Below are 12,023 nucleotides of genomic sequence, written 5' to 3' on the forward strand. Positions count from 1 at the left end.
CATGCAGGATGTGACCAACCACTTGTCCATTTAACTTTGCCAATACTTGGGGAACTAACTCACAAGCATTAGCAAAGCACTGTCCATCAACCAACATTGTAAAAAGGAAAAATAAATAAATCATTTTACAATGGCCAAGGAGCATGCACACTGGCAATCCTGTTATGATTTTTATGAGCCTTTAAAAAAATTTTTTAAAAAAAAGGACAAGATGGCTGCTGAATAAGCACATGCATGCACTGTAAAGGCCATCTTGAAATTATTTCTGTACGTTTAAAAAAAGGAAAAAAACAATACAATATGGCTGCCATGCACACGTGTGCTTGGTGACCACTGAGGGACCAAAAAAAATAAAAAAAACAATATCAAAAGGTGAGATCTACTGGCTCTGCCACAGCACATATCCGTTTTTTAAAAGGGGTATTAAGAGAGGTTCTGACGCTGGTACCACTAACATATTAGTGCTTAATCTGCCAACCTATTTGTCATTACAAAAAAAGAAAATAGGCACAGATTTAAAAATATTTCTTCATACATGTGGGATCCTGGAATAAATCAACGTTTAGCAACATCATGTGAAGTTAAAAGGATGGATAACCCTATTTAAGCAGGTACATTTACTGTACTTTTTGAAGAAGTAAAAGAAAAAAGTATTTTACCCAAGGACAACTGCAGGCAAGGTTAGGGCATAAACTTTTCACCCTTTTAAAAAAAAAAAATAAAAAAAAAAAGAAAGTAACTGAGAAGAAAAAAAAAATGATTTTGAAATTGGACATTTCTTTCAGATAACATTTTTATTTCCCGTGGTAATTCACTATACAGTAAATATATATTCACCTATTTGTTTTTGTTATTTGGATTCTTACTGGCTCGCTCTGCCGGTTTGTGCACCACCCCTCGTGGGCCGCCTGAGCTCGGAACAAGCATTTTGTTTGGCGGGATTATTGAGGGCTCGACTGGGCTGGCCGTCACCATGGACACAGTTGCAGATATGACGCACGCTTGAAGACACTGCGTGCTGTTTTACAAACTGTGTGCCTTTCATTACCCAGGATCAGTGATTATGGAGCAACAACGCTGACTATTTTAGTCAAAGCATTATTCAAAGTGAATTACTGTGGACTACAGATTTCGGAGGTAGGTGCCGCTTTGCCCTGAATGCTTGGCGCCTTCGACGCGTGTCTTTCTCACTCGCGCCTTGTACACTGGGTTGTGGTGCAGTGGTTTCCTGCACGATGCATTGAATAATTTCCAGAGTGTAACCTATTGTGTTGTGGTGCAGTTAGGGGAACTGAGCATTTGACTCAAGGGACATTTCGCTCTCATAGATATTTGGAAAGTGGCAAGTTTGTTTACATTGAATCATACTGAACATTTGAAAAATGATGACAATATTGACAATGAAAGTAAGTTAGCAGCGCAGATACTAGTTGCAAAAACGTCTATGAAAGGGAGATCCTTTACAAAAGAGCAAGATTGTACTGATGATCTTAATACATTATTGCATACATTGGAAAAACTATGGAGATATCGAAATGGTGGAAAGCAACAACTCTACAAAATTATGTTGACCAAGAAATTGTCCCGAGAGGTCTCAGAATTTATATTACTCCATCATATGAACTATCTAATCCTGATATGCTGAAAGAACGGGCGGAGAATTCTGCTGCTAGTTCTAGACACATGCTTGAAATATGAATAAAATATGCATGGCGAGATAGAGAAGTCTTGTGAAAAGATATCAAAAAAATTAAGCCAGTACTGGATTTAAGACCAGAAAGAGAGACTATCACCAAATGTATGGAGACAATGAAAACACGGCTAAGGAAACATGAAGATATTAAGATCAAGAAACAACAGAAATTGCATAGAGACATAGGAGATTATGAGAGTGGAAGGATTTTAACCTTCAGTTGAAAATATGATCATTTATATAAATATTTGACTATCATCCCGGGGACAGACAGCAAATTTTCAACTTCTGAGAGTGAACAACAAAGTCCGAAGGAGACTGATACTTCAAGTTCAACGGATAGCAAATTACCGAATACTGAAGTGAACAATAAGCTGCCGACTTTTTTAGATGAATATTGCCTGCTACGTCAAGGCAGGCAGATTGCCAAAGATCAGAAGGAAGAAGTACAGAGGTCGAACAATGGGCCGAAGAGGAAGACGGGGAGGAGCCATAAGAGGCGAGGGAGACTCAGAAATCGGAACAAAAACGTTCTCAAATCAGGGGCATGTGGGAAGAACAACAAGAAGCTCCAATACACAAATTTAATGGATATAGATACGGTGAATAAGACGATTATTAATCTGTCTAACCATGTACTGACAGATAGAGATAAGTTGACGTTATGTTTGGATCTTTCATTCTGTCCTACTGAACGTTTTAATTATGTTGAGACTCGTCTTGACTTATTCAAATTTGTTACAAAGTTGAAACTTAAAATATGGTTCAAACTAAAAAATCAGAACAGTATGGGTAATGATTGCTCAGACATTTACGATGGTCAAGATATGTTGAGTATTAGCGATATGGATACGTTGGTAACCCTTCATGAGTTGGAAAATGCTGAAGCGATACAGGAAACTCAGAAGGATCTGTATCAAACTTTGGATGATTTGGGTGTGACATATGATCTTACAGCTCCTTCGAGATTTAAACCCAGATTCACATTTTTGCCTAATTTGAACCATGATAATATAGATACGTTCCAGGATGATGTTGTTCAGAATCTGATAGCGTTCAGACATAGAACATGGTTCAAGATGAGACATAATCAAAATGTAACATATGATCAAAGATTAACTATAAAATCATTGGCAGAAGACAATAATACTATTATATGTCCAGCTGACAAAGGTGGCAATATTGTACTTATGGGGAGAGAAAAGTATATTGAAGAAGTCATGCGTCAGCTGGACAATAGGCAGTTTTATATTACTGTCACAAAAGATATATACACAAATAGTGTTACAGGAATTTGGCAATATCTCAAAGAATGGAAGGACAAAGGTTTGTTATCATGGGAGTAATATTGTTTCCTTAAAAAACGATTTTGATAAGTTACCTGTACTGTATATTCTTCCTAAGATCCATAAAGATAGAGATAACCCTCCAGGTAGACCAATAGTATCTTCATGTGATAGTGCTATGGAAAATGTCTCAAAATATGTTGATTTCTTTCTGAGAGAATTTGTAATTAATTTGCCATCGTATGTGCGAAACACCAAAGATTTCCTGGGCAAACTTGAAGGTATTTCATGAGAAGATGACTTTGTACTGATAACTCTAGATGTCAATTCCCTATATACCATTATCAAACATGAGAAAGGTATTCAAGCATGTAGATATTTTTTACATACAAGATCAATGAAATACTTGGCACATACTGACATGATTATAGATGATCATATATTGACTTACTAATAATATCTTCTTATTCAATGGAGTACTGTATAAACAAGTTCTCGGGACTGCCATGGGAACTTGTTTTGCTCCACATTTTGCTGGTTTGTTTCAGGATGCTGGGAAGAGGAGATTTTTAAGGATGAGAAGAGGTACCCTGAAATTAAACAGGCCCTATTGTGGCTTCGATACATCGATGATTTGTTCATCATCTGGAAAGGTACAGAAGGCGATGCAAAAGGATTTACTGATAACCTTAATAACAACAATCTTAATATTGTCCTGACATATGAGTAAATCATCTATTGAGTTTTTTGATAGAAAAGTAAAGATCAGTAATATGATACATACAGAATTGTTTCGCAAGTTGACTGCAGGCAATAGCTTACTTCATGCATCAAGTGGGCACCCAGAGAACTTGTAGTGGAGTATTCCTTATGGGGAATTGTTGAGGGCTAAGCGGAACTGTAATACTGATGAGGTATTTGAGAATGACCAAAAAAATATGATTATGTTTCAACAAAGGGGCTATCCTAATTGAGTGATTAGGAGGGCCATCAATAAAGTCAAAGGGGTGAAAAGAACACAGACCCTATTTGAGAACAAATCTGTGAAGAAAAATGATGATACCAATGAGATGAGAATCATTATGACTTATAATGAGGACACAGCACATATTAGGAAGATTATTTCAAAGAATTGGGACATCTTGAGGAGTGATGCTATTATTGGTGCTAAAATCCAAAGGAGACCTCAAATCACTTGTAAAAGGGGGCGTAGTTTACACGATATTTTGAGATCTAATGACATTGCAACGATTCCTCAAATTAGAGATCATAATCTACAGGGATTTTTCCCATGCGGCCATTGCAAAGCTTGCCGGAATAGTGTTATGCGGAAAGAATATCCCACATAAAAACCAGGAGATTCAAGACAGATTAAGCAGTTTCTTACATGCAGTAGTCTATTTACTATTTATGTATTAGAGTGCCCTTGCCATCGGTGGTATGTGGCAAATACCAAACAGTGTAAAAAAGCGCATTCTTGGACATATGCGAGCTATTACATCCATAGTTCCCTCTAAACTGCGCACCTGTGCGGGCGCGCATGTCTAGGTTTCCCCCCGCACAGACACCTACAATCAACACGCACTCCGAAGCACTGCTACATTCATTAAATACTTCACTTGAGAGATTGAAGTGTTGCTGATGGTGGTGACGCTGCGCTTCCAAATGCATTTTTAAAGACACATTTCTGTCTTTAGAAATGCTAATGGAGGACGTGTGAATGCCTGCAGGGAAAGCATGAAACAGCTGGAGAGAATTTCCAAAGCTTTTCCTGTAGCCCAAGTCCAGTCTGCCAAGTCCACAGACCTGTGACTCCTCCACTTTTAATTTCTATTTCTCTGTGCACCTCCTGGAGTCACTATTTTGGCTGCACACACATACTTGTCTGAGGCGATATGTTATAAAGTAACATTATTTGAATGAATGGATGAATGAATCAGAGTGTATGCAAGTTAAAAAGTGCATGAGTGGTAAAAGAATAAGAAATAGTGAATGTATGAGTGAATGGGCGAGTGAATGGATTTGTGGGTTTTTGAATGAGCATCTGACTGTCAAAGCGAGTCAGTAGATAAGTGAAACAGTGCCTGAATGGGTTAATGAATGAGGAGTGAGTGTCCAAGTAATTGAGGAAGTGAATTAGTGAGCAACTGAATGTGGGAATGAGTATGTGAATGAAGAAATAAGGGATTTATCGCAAGTGTGCAAATTAGTAAGTGAATAAACAAACAAAAAAAATCAATTAAGGGGTGAGCAGCCAGTAAGTGAGCGGGAAAGCAAGTAAAAGAGAATGGATGTCAGTAAGTGACTGAGGTAATGCAATTATGCATGTAAGTGAGGTGACTGAGCACATGAGTGATTTGGTGAGTGTGAGTTTACAAACGAGTGAATAAGCAAGTGAGTGAGTGAAGCATGAAGTGAGTAAATGAAGACCTAGATTTTGAAGCAGTGACTGAGAAAATGAAGGTGTCAGTGAACAAGTGAGAGAATAAGAAGCTAAGTGAATTAGTGCAGAAGTGTTTGAGTGATTAATGAAATCAGCGAGTGAAAATAAAGCTTTCTGCAGTGGGGGTCTTAGGCAGTGTAATACAGTGACTCACTAAGCCAAACAGCCTCTACCTCTCTCCAAAACAGGAAGTGTGACTCCGCATATTTTTCAGAGAGGAACACCTCCCTGGGGCAAAGTAACGCAAGCAGCGATTTGTGCTGCCCTGCGTTACTCCAGAAGTATCAAGCCATGCAGGGCCATGCAAGGTGGCCTTGTATGGCTTGATCAATCTGGCATTAGTGCTGAGTTGCCCTTGCGCCCCCTTATATGGTGCAAGGGGAAGCAACACTATAATAAATATGGATCAATGTACAATGCCATTGCAGGGTGTCCACAGCTATGTACAATACCATTTCAAGACGTCCACCTGCTGCTTTGTTTAATTTTGTTAATGCAAGCATGTCTGCTATTTTTAGGCAACAGCATATTTTATTTTTTCTACATTTATTATTTCAATTTATATTCCATATGTGGCTGAACTTGTGTATGTGTTGTATTGTGGTTGCGGAAGTTGGTGAATGCAAGATAAATCAATGATTTATGGATGCACAAGTGCAGGGATGGGTGACAGGGTGCATGTATGACTTATTCAGTGCCTAAACCACTCAGTGACGAAGAAGCAACCTTAAATTAAAAGTAATCCTTATTGGCATTGCCAATGCTTGTTATGTACCTTTAAGTGGTAGCTAGTCGCCTTGCCTTGTTGCACATCTTATCACTCAGTGGCGCACACACGCAAGAAAAGAACATTCTATTGCCGCACATGAGAAAGAAAAATTAGAGGGAACATTGATTACATCTAATGATTCACACTATCCGGTAGCCAGACACTTTCAGGAGAAACATAATTCGACAATTCTCTACTGTCATACTTTGGTATGGACCATGTGCCATCCTATCACAGGGGTGGGGACAGAGAATTAATTCTACGGAAAAGGGAATCCAGATTTATTCTAGATTTGGAAACTAAGATACTGAAGGGATTAAGTACGGGTGAGGAATTAAAAACTCACCTATGTGAGGGTTGATGTAGCACTGATTTTTGCAATTATCTGCCAATTTAATTTTTAGAAAATGGAGAAAAATACTTTAACTTGATATTTGAGTGTATTGTTTTGTATACATAATGCCTTTGTGATTAGATGAGAACTATTTAAAAAAAAAAAATTATGTATTATGTATTTTTGTGTTGTTACAGGTAGAATGGGGTCGGATAGAGATATATATTCGGATATTCCTGGACTTCTCCTTTTCCCCCTTACATTTATAATACGGTCTGCACTGGGTGTAATGATATACAGATAAGGATTTTTTGCACTTATTTCATTGTTTTTCTTTCTCTTTTTTGCACGTTTATTCTAGTATTGATTATGTTACAGTTTAGTATCACGTCTCTGATAGTGAACACATTAAGACTAACAACTGACATTTACTTACAAATATTTGGGATTTCCCATAATATGACTTAATATAAGTGTGAGCTGGTCAGATAACAGGATTTATAATGTATAACTTTGCACTGGCTGAACTATTATAATATAAATTAACTTTAGTATTCAAGCCTTATGCTGGAGATATATATATATATATATATATATATATATATAGTTTACGTATATTTATTAAGTTATATTCTGTCCTTGATTCATGTATGATCATTGTATAGTAATAGATTAGAGTATATCTATTTATCGTCTATCGACGAGCCACACTTATATTAGCAATTATGGTAAATGGGACTAATACAACGTTGTCTCTCTTTCCCGTTGTCCTGTTTCTATGAGACTGAATACAATTGTATTTAAATGTCAATGGCTGTGTAATGCACGTAATCAAGGCTGCAGGGACAGCAGAAACGTGTTCTGTTTTGGATTAAAGTTTGCTTTCCATACTCTATTTCCTGGATGTCCTGAGTGTGCGTATTCACCTATTTGTTTTTGTGATCTATTTATATATATATAAAAATAGAGAGAGATAGATATCTATAAAAATTAGTACCAAGGTAAGTTAGTCTCAAGTCCAACTTAGTGTGTCCATGAAATGGATCCACCAGCAGTTTTTTCTCCCTTAACTTCATCTGAGTTTGCATTTCTCTATCCTTGTCAATACAGCCAAAGTGTACCCAAGCCTGTTTGATTCTTTCCCTTTACCTTGGTCACTCTATCTTTACAGAATAAATCTGCCTGCCCTGCACTAACTTCCTCTGCCATGGTTAATTGCGGGTACCCCACATTCAGCCTGGAATCAACCTCCATATGCTTTATCCTTAGTCTACTTCTATTCTAGGATTCAGCCTGGGCTGCCACCAACACCTAAATGATTCAGTATTCCTACTGTAAATCTTAGTTTCAAATTCAAGGCTTTCCATCTCCCATCCTTGTTTCTAATGAAAGAGTACAAGATCTATAAATGATGGCAGTGAAGCACACAGGACTGCATGGAAAAAGCCTTGAAGCACCTCCATTCAATACTGAGAGGGCAAGACAGTAGAAGTGCAAAAAACATTTGGTATAGCCACATGCTGCAGCTGAACAGAGCACTTATTTACTACAGTATCACTCAATGGAGGTTGCATTCCTGGTTAAAGCAAGACTTGCATAGTGAGAAACATTGAACCAAGGCTTCCACTACACCAAATCAGGTTTTAAATGGTTCAGAACGCATTAGAGATAAACATCAGCCAAGAAAAGCTACATTTAAGAGCCCTCCACCTCACCTTCAAAATGCATCAATGATGTTTCCCTCAATATTGGGGGGAAGGCGGTGTAAAATTGTGCTATATTCCCCAGCATGTGGTCTATGGTGAGCATAAGAACGGCTTCAGTTCACACCTAAAACCAGATGCGTTAAGAGGCGTGATCACAGACTATCCATGGTGGCCCCTCGAATTGTCATACAACTCACCCAATATGTGACATGTTTCAGGTAGAAAAAAAATCAAGACTCATCTGTTGTAACTATCTTGCAAGCTCAGCCCTTCTACCCCTCCACTTCTTGCTTCATTATTTTATAGCATGTTGCATTCTTACTGTTGATAAGCACGTTTTTAGGCCCTTTGCATTCACTAACACACCAGTTACGAAATATACATGGACTGTCCCACTGCTATCTTTCTGATGCCTCTGGTTTTAAAACGTATTATTCCTGCAGTCTGCACATTATAAATACAAAAACAAGCTATAGGATACACAGTAAATATAGAGAAAAGACAAGACACAAAAGACAAGGGCCCCTTTATTAATGAGGTTCTAGAACCTCATGCACTTCAATATCGCTAGCTCTATAAAACATTTAGCCGCGAGATTGAGGATCGAACTACCTGTGCATGTTAAGTTTGAGTTCTTCAGATGGGTAGCATATCGGGTGGACTGGTAAATCGTAGATCAAAGAACATCTTGTGGAGAGGATTTCAATCTCTCGTTTGATATGCCGAATCAAGTGCTAGAGATAAGTCTGATTTTTAACTATTTAGGTAAATGACATTATATATTTACATAATCCGTTTACTTTTGTGGGACTTCATTTTGTTAATGGAGACATCAATAATGACTTTGCAGATTATACATTTGGGGCGAGATGTTTCAAGGTTTTTTGCATTCGCAAACGGTGCGAATGCCCATTTGAGAATGCAAAAAGCCAGTTCAGAATGTATGAAAGACATTCTGAACGCAATTTTAAGAAATCGCTAAAATAGCGACAGGGGTGTGGAATTTATTAAAATATCTACTTGTCCACGGGACAGGTTGCTTCTCAAATCTACTTGTCCTGTAAAAAGATCTACTTGTCCCTTTGGTGCCATGTAATGTGGCGCCAAATTATGGCAGCAATCTCATAATGTAAGAGCTCTGATAATAGCCTCTCTGATTATGCCAGGGCTGCTACCATAGTAGGGCTTGAATACTTGCAGTTTCAATCCCTACTGTAGCAATTTCCTTATTTTTCCACCTTTCTGCAGATCTGCATACTGGGGCTGGAGGAAGCAGTAAGCAATAGTTCCAGGGCTGGAATGCCTTTGAGTCTGCAAACCTACTAACCTGCATGTTTTAAAGATTTTCACCAGCTTCTCTCTAATATTTTCCCATGATAAGAAAGGTTGGACATTTACTCCTGACAATGGCAGAATTAGAACTTCTTCCAGGGTTGGGAAGAAAGTGGCTAAAGGGAAAATGAACTTGCAAATGCTCAATAGATTTTCACATGAGCAAATCTACACATGCGTATTTACCCATGCTAAAATACAGTTCAGAAATATTTTATAGGGGTACGACATATACCATGGGTGCACTTTTGTGACTTTAAGAATTTGGGGCCACATGTAGGTAGGTTCAGATTTGCGACCCGCAAATTGCGAGTCGCAAATCCGAATGTAGGATGGTGTCCCTGACACCATCTGTGATTCGCAAGGGCTTCGCAAATGCACACCTCATGAATAATCATGAGGTGGGTCGCAATTTGCGACCCCCTTGCGAATGGCGGCCTCACAGGGATGGTGGCCTGCTGGAGACAGCAGACCACCATGTCTGTGACTGCTTTTCAATAAAGCAGTTTTTTTTTTTTGTAATGCAGCCCGTTTTCCTTAAAGGAAAACGAGATGCATTACAAAAACGAAAAATGAAACGTTTTCGTTTCATTTTTTTAGAGCAGGCAGTGGTCCGCAGGACCACTGCCTGCTCTGAAAAAATGTTTACAGTGACATTCACAATGAGGAAGGGGTCCCAGGGGAACCCCTTCCCTTTTGTGAAAGTGTTAGCACCCATTTGAAATGGGTGCAAACTGCGATTGGTTTGCGCCCGTGTTCGCAAAACAATCCTACATTGCACTGCGAGTCGCAATTAGGAAGGGAACACCCCTTCCTAATTGTGAGTCGCAAACCCGTTTTGCGATTCGGTAACCAGGTTACCGAATCTCAAAACTGGGTTTGTGCATTGCAATGTGCTTTTTGCACGTCGCAAAGAGCGAAAGTCGCTGTTTGCGACATGCAAAAAGCTACCTACATGTGGGTCTTGGTCCCTAATTAGGTCTGGTGTTAACAAAGACATTTTGTTTTTATTAAACTTCTATTTCTCTCTCTTTCGGCTGGCTTTACTGTGAGAGATCGCATTCTTCCTCTTCCACAAGGAGCATATTGGCACACAAAGTAGTTTTGTTCAGTGTCAGGAACTACAGTGGCAATCAGTGACGTAACGAAACTGGAGGATGCCCCTTTGCAAAGAACATGGAGGAGCCCCCTCTCCAGACTCACTCAGGGCAGGTGCTGTGCTGAAGGGGTCCCCTGGAGGGCGGCTGCGGGGCCTTTGTTATGCCACTGGTGGCAACGTGTGCTTTTAGAGTTCAAAAACGTTTTGGTTTTTTTTTGCCAGTGTTTGTTACAATGTTGAGGGCCTGGTAGCTCCCACAACAATAAAGTGTTACAAAAGCCATGTCAAAACAAGACACGCATTGATGAAACTAAAAGACTTATAAAAAATATGTCAGATCAGTTGGCTTTGTCAGTGTTTGTTTATTTTCATGCTTCCCATAATCGTGTTGAAAATGGTTACACTGATTTTCCATTAGAAATATTTTTGGGAAATACTAGCATGCATCAAAACATTTTACTAAATGACACTTCATTTGCATCTAATCTGAGAGCATTCTGGGAGCATTATACTTAGCCTCATAGCCTAAACTTTTCAAACATGTGTATACACGTTTTTTATTTTTTAGTACTGGAACCAACGTTAGTAGTGAAGTGTGACCTTAAAACATTTATTTACAGCACTCACCCTAATAATGAAGATTTTCAAATAATGAACCATAAATACAAGTTCAAACAGCATTATCTTTTGGAAACACATTACCTCAACTGCAGAGAGTTCCACTCTCTGTAAACAGGCAGCCAAAGGGTTTGTGCTGCAGAGGGTTGGGCCTACTTGTCCCAAGGACAAAGTAAACATAAAAACTTGTTGCCCTTGACCCCAAACAAGATGTCCCGGGCGTCGGGCGATAGGAATTTCACATCCCTGAGCGATTCCTTAAAATTGCGACCCTGTTTAGAGAGTCACAAATTGCGACTCTCTAATAAGAAATCGCAAATAAGGATTCCTTATTTGCGATTTCTTAGCACATGTATGAAGCCATTCCTAAATGTTATTTGGGCATTTAGGAATCGCTATTTACCACCAGGTTGAACCTGGTGGTAACCATGTGCAAAATTTTAAAATGCATTTTAAATGCATTTTTAAAATGTACATGTAAAGTACACATGCCCTTTTGGCATGTGTGCACCTTATATGTCCCAAAAAATAATTTTGGGGTGCAGCAGAGGGTGCCTTAGGCCCCCAGCACCCTGGGGTTTTGCATTTCCAAAATTGCGATTTCTGGTTAAGAAATCGCAATTTTGGAAATGCAAAAAATTTGCAGATATGGGCCCATAGGTGCGAATGGGGCCGGTATCGCAATTTGCGATTCAGTAATAGCATTTGCTATTTTTAAGAAATCGCAATTACCGATTCGCAAA

General features: G+C 38.8%; 1 protein-coding gene across 3 annotated transcripts in view; it reads right to left on the reverse strand.

The window, feature by feature from the left end:
- The window catches only part of AIMP1 (aminoacyl tRNA synthetase complex interacting multifunctional protein 1), a 205,568-nt gene that overhangs the window by 139,925 nt on the left and 53,620 nt on the right, over positions 1-12,023 (reverse strand). The gene's annotated exons all lie outside the window — the stretch shown is intronic.

The sequence above is a fragment of the Pleurodeles waltl genome, chromosome 1_2, assembly GCF_031143425.1.
Source record: "Pleurodeles waltl isolate 20211129_DDA chromosome 1_2, aPleWal1.hap1.20221129, whole genome shotgun sequence".
Classification (NCBI taxonomy): Eukaryota; Metazoa; Chordata; class Amphibia; order Caudata; family Salamandridae; genus Pleurodeles; species Pleurodeles waltl.